This window comes from Vicia villosa, unplaced genomic scaffold (assembly GCF_029867415.1).
Source record: "Vicia villosa cultivar HV-30 ecotype Madison, WI unplaced genomic scaffold, Vvil1.0 ctg.001687F_1_1, whole genome shotgun sequence".
NCBI lineage: Eukaryota > Viridiplantae > Streptophyta > Magnoliopsida > Fabales > Fabaceae > Vicia > Vicia villosa.
The window spans coordinates 135,971-143,373 of NW_026705698.1; positions in this window are offsets into that span (position 1 = coordinate 135,971).

Sequence of the window (7,403 nt, forward strand, 5' to 3'; positions counted from 1 at the left end):
TTTATTAAATTAAATTAAGGATTTTATTAAAATTTATTTTTAATTTTTTTTAAAAATTCTTGAAACTATCGTCCTCGTAATATTTTTTATCCATGTTTTCGATCCATCATGTTAACATTTGTTAACAACAGCTGACGTAGCATGTGATTGGGTGTACACATGTCAATGTCACTGTGACAAAGATGCTTACATTTGTTACCATTTTGAAATGCTCCCACAAGCATATCCTAATTGAGATGAACGACCTTGATAGTCATCTCATTTAAATGGCTTGGCAAATATTGAACAGGTTGGTAGTAGACATCTTTCTGTACCTACTCATCGTAAATTGATGAGCCAGTCTTCTTACTAGGTCCTGGTAGCATGTGATTGAGACTGTGGTAGACTCATGTGATACCTTAGTGCTACATCTTTGAAGGTGCTAAAGAGAAGCTTGAATTTCAAGGAATTATAGGCCCCAATAATTGTTATTGGCGTGTTGATAGAGGCAACATGCTTTTGGGGTTGTTGCATCCATCATACTTGGTCAATGATAGCGTCTTGATGTTCTCTAGTATTGGTCCCCCCATGGTCTGGTCCTCATCGTCGTTGGAATCTCGTTTGGCCAGAGTTGCTACCTTTTTGTTCACCATGATGGATGAAGGGTTGGAGATTCGGGTAGCAATCTATTTGTCTAATGCGATGGTGGCACAAGTTAGTTTTACCGGGATCCCATGATAGGCGCCATTTTACTTGCTAAAATTACAATGAGTGATAATCCCTAGTTTTGTAGGGTTGTCTGAGGGTTATAGTATTATTGGGGTGTTAGAGCAAGCTCACACAAGGATGGTGAGAAGCTCTATATATTGGTATTTGTTGAGTGAATCTAATGTTCTCCTCAACTCAAAGATCAAGGTATTTATAGAGATCAATTAGGTTTTACATGTCCATTATATGATTTCATGGGTCTACAACCTTCTATAATATGATTGTTGTCTCGTGGGAAATGTATCAAAAAAATTATGTCTCGTGACCTAACGGTCTTGTTTTAATCACTCACCTTGATTGGTGCTTTCTTAGTGAAGAACTTAGCATGCTCATGGAGCCCTATGGCCATTTCCTATTGGTGCTTTATTCTTCGAGTATGTTGATCTCTTGATCTTGATGTAAAGCCTTTGATACTAAACCTTATCTTTTATCATGGAACCATTTTCTTATTAAATCGTTGTGAGTATGTTCACCAGTCTATGCGTAAACAGTAGCCCCCAAGCATGGTCTAAAAATATGAGGTGTGTGTTTGACCTTAGTCATTTGTCACATTGGTCTTAGTGGAAGATTCGATCATTCACCGACAACACACAATTTTCTCACATCCATTGCGTCTCTACAACATCATTCGTGGCAGTGGTTACCACCATCGGAAAGGAAAAAATGATTGTCTATAGACCAAGACGTCTCACTTACTGAGTCGATATGAAAGAATGTGATGTTGTATAATCAAATAATGTAAAGCAAGGATGGTTATTCAAGTAACACGTATCGGCGATCAAATCGGTATCACCCTTGGTCTTATTTTCATCCAAGGTATAGAATCGATTGTTACTCTTTCCTTGCACTTGAACTTGTCTCTGAGGAAGATCACAAGATATGTGACCTTCTCCTTGACACTGATAACACCGAATTTTACACTTTCCAAAATGAAACTTCTTACACACTTGGCACTAAGGGGGTTGGGAAGATCTTGAATTTTGTCTTTGCTTTCCCTTAAAGGATTAAGGCCTAGGCTTAAACTAATGATTTGGCCTTCTATGGTCCTTCTAACCAAATCTCAACTAATTTCCTTCTTTTTTAACCCTTTTCACTCTGTCCTTGCCTCAATAAATCAGCATAAGTAATAAACTATCTTTGAGAGACACTATGAGCAATCTCATCTCATCTCTTAGCCCAAATATAAACGGGTCCACCTACCACTTCTCATATGGAACATACTTTCTAGAGTAAACAATCATGTTCTCAAAATTTTCTGCATACTCAGTCATTGACAAGTTACCCTGTCTGAGCTGTTGAAACTCAAACTCTTTCTAAGTTCTCAAACTACTAGGAAAATAGTTATCAAGAAAAGTAGTCTTAATATGTTCCCAATCTCTCGGAACTCCCTGACCTGTCATGAGAATAAAATCATTTTCCCACCATCTTGCAACAGGACCCTTCATCATGTGTGAAGCAAAAACCACTTTGTTCTCTTCACTACACGGCACATTCTGAAACACTCTTTCCATATTGGACAACCAATAATAAGCCAATAATGGATCCAGACCACCTTGGAATTCAGGAGGACTCATCCGAAAGAAATCTCGAAAATTTACACCCACAACAACAAGCAGAATAACTTGTGGTTAAACATCATCATCCGCTTATTGCATCACATGCTGCATAAACTACATAAACTAAGGTGGCCATTGATTCCCATTATCCTCAACCGTTAGTTTCAATTCCATATTCTGAACTCAGAGCCTTCCAGAACCTCTGTGTTTGTCAACCATTTTCCTGATTTCATACGTAAATACTTAAGTTGATTAGGCTCAATACTATAAATATGACACCGAGAATGATCCGCTGTTGCATATGGGTCAAAAACGAGTAAATAAAAATTGTAGTGTAGAGAAGCGACACTCGAGATTCGTATCGCATGGACTCTTAGATGATTTTTACCAACTGAAAGAAGAAATGGGGGTTTAGGTTTCGATTAAAATCATCATTAATATAATTTCATTACGAATAATACTGACAAATTAATCTACTGTCCGGTCTCCAACTTATCATCCATTAATATAATTCCAAATCTGCGATTTTAGTTTAAATATTACAAGGGAATTATGGCCCTAATGGAAACCGACCCGAAAAACATAAAAATGGACCAAAAACTAATTAAGTTTGAAACTAAAACGAATTATTTGACTCTTGTGTACTCCTAATTTGCTTTTGACTTCAACATGAAACTTGTAACTTATCATTTCAGCTTTCCAACGTATATTATAGAATGCATCAAACGATATCTTGTAGCTCAAATTATAACCTGCATAACGAGAATGTATCAAATAACAATTTAAGCTGTAAAAGTAAGTTACTGAATAAAAATAAAAACAGAAATAAGCTAAACTTAAAAAATACATAAAACAATAAAAATGATAAGATAAACTACATAATTGCCATAGTAAAATCTATTTTTATTGTATTTTATTGTATATTTTATCATAAATATAAAACAAATGATAATAAGCTAGGAGTGATGCAGAGAATATTAACTAAATGGTTCAATTAAAAAAAACAATTATTATATTACAAATTGCTTAATTATAATATTTTTTTTTACGAATTTTTTTACAAATTGTTTTATTATAATATTTATTTACAAATAGTTTTATTATGATATTTTTTACAGAAATTTTTAATGCATATAAGTTTTAGAAATAGTTATATTATGAAAAGAAAATGAGCAATTGTCTTATAACTAAGAACCGATGTAATAGTAACATGGAAACATAACTAAAATGTTGACATTGTAGATGAGAAATTGAAATTTCAGCCGATGGTGGGGAAAACTTAAATCACAAACAACCGATATAAGAGTTGGCTATTTATTTATATTCAAGACCGAAAAATTTTCCATCTAAAATTAATTCCAATCAAAGCAACATTTTATAACTTTTTAATTTTGGCCAATATCAATTATCCATTAAAACCTTTCACAAACAAAAGATATAATGCGTCACAAATTCACAATTTATCAATTTTGTCCTTCTTCCCATACACCAACTCTAACAAAGGGAAAATATAGAGAATAGGAAAAATCATTAAAAACCAAACTTAAAAAACCTTTTCAGAAATTAAACTTAAAACAAAGAAAGGTAAAAAAGCTTATAAATAAATTTTTACAATGTTTTCATTTGACATAATGACTTATAAATGAAGCAAAGAATATTAGCTTCACTTCTTAAATTGCTGTCTTTTTTTTTTTTTATATATATAAATTGGATATCTTCTGCGCATAATTGTATAGACTAATCTCAAATTTTAGAATCATAATAGACAGTAAACTAAACTCTAGCTAAGAATTAGGGTCTTTTGTTGGCTAGAGAATTTAAAAACTTTTTTTATTAAATTGGTGTCTTTTTTTTATTATTTATAAATTTGATATCTTCTACGCATAACTGTAGAGACTAATTCCTCGAATCTTGTAGAATCATAATAGTCCGCAAACTAAATTCTCGCTAAGAATTAGGGTCTTTTGTTGGCTAGAGAATTTAAAAACTTTTTTTTTTAAATTGGTGTCGTTTTTTTTTATAAATCGGATATCCTCTGCGCATAACTGTAGAGACTAATCTCTCAAATCTTGTCTAATCATAATATACAATAAATTAAACTCTGGCTAAAAATTAGGGTATTTTGTTAGGCTAGAGAATTTAAAAACTTTTTTTTTAAGTAAAAAAAAGTTAATGGACTCTTGAGAGTAAAAATCCAATAGATATGTTAAAGATTTGTGTTTCTTTTTAATAATACTCATTAAATATCTAGTTACACTTTATAAAATGATCAAAACATCAAAAATCAACAAGTTCTGGTGTGGTATATAAACTCCCAACCATAAACGATATTGAGTCACTATGTCACAAATCTCTGATACCCATTTCCCTAATTTTCAGCAGCTAACTCGCTTAAATCTATTGTTGCTGTCATTTGTTAATTTCACACGTTTTTCAACCAAATTAAAAGCATCTTATCATCAGGAAGAAAATAAATATCTCAACTATATTAACACTCTTAAACTCTCTTATGATCATAGCTCATATATATAAATAAAAAGAAAAAACATATACAAGGGGACTAGATCAAAACCCCAAAAAGAAAAACAAAAAGAAAACTGTGAATTATGTGATATCATCAATTTTAAAAGTATATATGAATTTTGTGAAACATCAGGCATTCTATAAAATATTAGCCAAAATTTTATAAATAGAATTAAAACCACTACTTAAAAAATATGGTATTTTTCAGCTAATCTTGTAGACAAAACATCGTTTTTTGAAAAATTCTAAAAAATGTGGTTTTGATTGTGAAAAATTAATTTTTATGTTTTAGGAGTATTATGATCAAGTTAATGGTTATATGGGGTATCATGTATAGATGTGGGGTTCCAATTATATTTTTTGAGCATGACATATAAAGGTGAGGATTTTTCAGTTCTCTTTGGATCTATAGCAAATTTGTGAGGCCCATTTAGTCTAAGATAAATGATATTGTTGTTTTAAGTTTTGAAATAAAAAAATCAAACTTAGTCCAAGCATCTCATCTTTATGGGAGCCATGATGATGGAGAGACGCATCTCATTCTTCTGGGAGCCATGATGATGATGATAGAATACTAAACTGATATTCTTTTACACACAAGAAGAAGAAGAGAGAGAAATATGAAACACAAGAGAAAATGCAGAGAGTTACCTATTTAGAGCAAATCTTCTGCCCAACAAATATGAGAACCAAATCTTTTCAAAATAGTCCATCTAATCAATTAGATCCTATTATTTTTGAATATCTCATGTGTTTGCTATTGACGCATAAATTTGATTGACTTGGAGATGAGGTTTAAATTTGATTTAGTATGAAATTTGAAGTGCATATGTCACATAATCAATTAGCTAATTGATTAAGATCTTGCTTTTCAGACTCCTTGATGCTTTTTTTGGGACTTGGGTTGAATCTCAACTTTGTCTTGCACCCCTAGCCATATTAGCACTCATTTCTTGACAAAAAATGTTAAGCCAATAATAAAAGCACTTATTTAGAGGATTTAATCAGGATTTTCCTATTATACACCCCCTAAACAGTGTATTACCTTAATTATCAAGCAACCTTGATAAAGAACACCCCCCCCCCCCCCCCCCCATTATGAGGGAACGACAATAACTTTCGTAACTCCTTCTCTATAAATCGTTAGATTGAGAGTTAGTTAACCATGAGATAGATATGTCCACCACTGACTTATCATCTTAACCTATTAAGAGGTCAGTTGATCAACCCATATTTGAGATGTGGAGAACTTCCTCAACAAACAGTTGCTTCCATAACGGTCATTGATATACATCATCGACTAACATCCTTGGATCATAAGCTTCAATAGGTATTATTGTATACTCTAATGTATACATTATGCTTTGAAGATCTTCATTTAATATACGTTAAGATTTCATTAAAGCTGCAAAGCATTCTACAAAACACACTAGATTTTCACCTTTGGTACCCAAATTTTCTTGAGCCCTTGTGCCTTGGTAGTTCTAAGAGGTTTAGACTTATTACCTTTAGACCTATCAATTTATCAAAACAAAATGAATTTAGATGGCCAAATCTATTAGAGTGAGAACATTTATAAACATGTTAATTTACTTTCTTTCTATTAAATTCTTTTACTTTGTATTCTACCGGATTTAAACCTTAATACAATTTTATTTAAGGAAGACTTTTGTCTTAATAGAATCAAGTCAAGATTTTCTTTCCCCTTTTACTTGGGGTGTCATGCAGGTATTTTACATCCCTTTTTTTGATTGAGACATGAGTCTCACATGTTCCAACTAGGTTTCAAATATTAGATATTCCATGCTTAAACGTTTCATTACTCTTTTCTAAAAACTCACAATAATGTTTAAGGTATATTTTATGCTTTTTAATACTATCATTTTCTTCGATTAAATTAGCGCTTAATTTGAACAACTACTTGTATGATAACTTTGTCACCTCATGTTCATCTTCTTCATAAGATATTTTCAAACAAACTTCATCTTATTCGTTAGACGGAGATTCTTCAAAGATTATACCTGAGGTTGACTCTTCGAGGTTCCTCCTTAATGTTGAATCTCTGAGTGTGTTGTTTGTTGAGAGTTTCTTCTCTTTTCTTCTACCAAAGATCCCACTAGATGAAACTTCTTCTTCATATTATATTCATAAGGTACACTCATTTGATGTTGAATCCTCCGATGATTATTCAATTACTAAGATTATTCTTAGAAAGAGATTGCTGGTGTTGATTTGTATCTGTTGGAGTTCATTGATGAAGCTGCTAAAGATTCTTTTATACTTGAGTTTATGCCTTCATCTATTAGTAGTTGAATTAATTCATTCAACTTCTCGATGATTTCTTCCTTCTTAAGTTTTTCTTGAAAGTTATAAGCATCCTCATTTCTCGATTTAAGGATTGAATCAAATTTTTTATTCTATTTCTTAATTCTTGGATATTTATTAGTGACGAAAGTTCTAACATTATTATCCAACATTTGAAAATTTAGAGAAGCATTTATGAACGAAACATTCATCTTCCTCGCCTATCATTTCAAGAGTGTCCCACATTTTCTTGGCGGAGTTACAATTATGAAC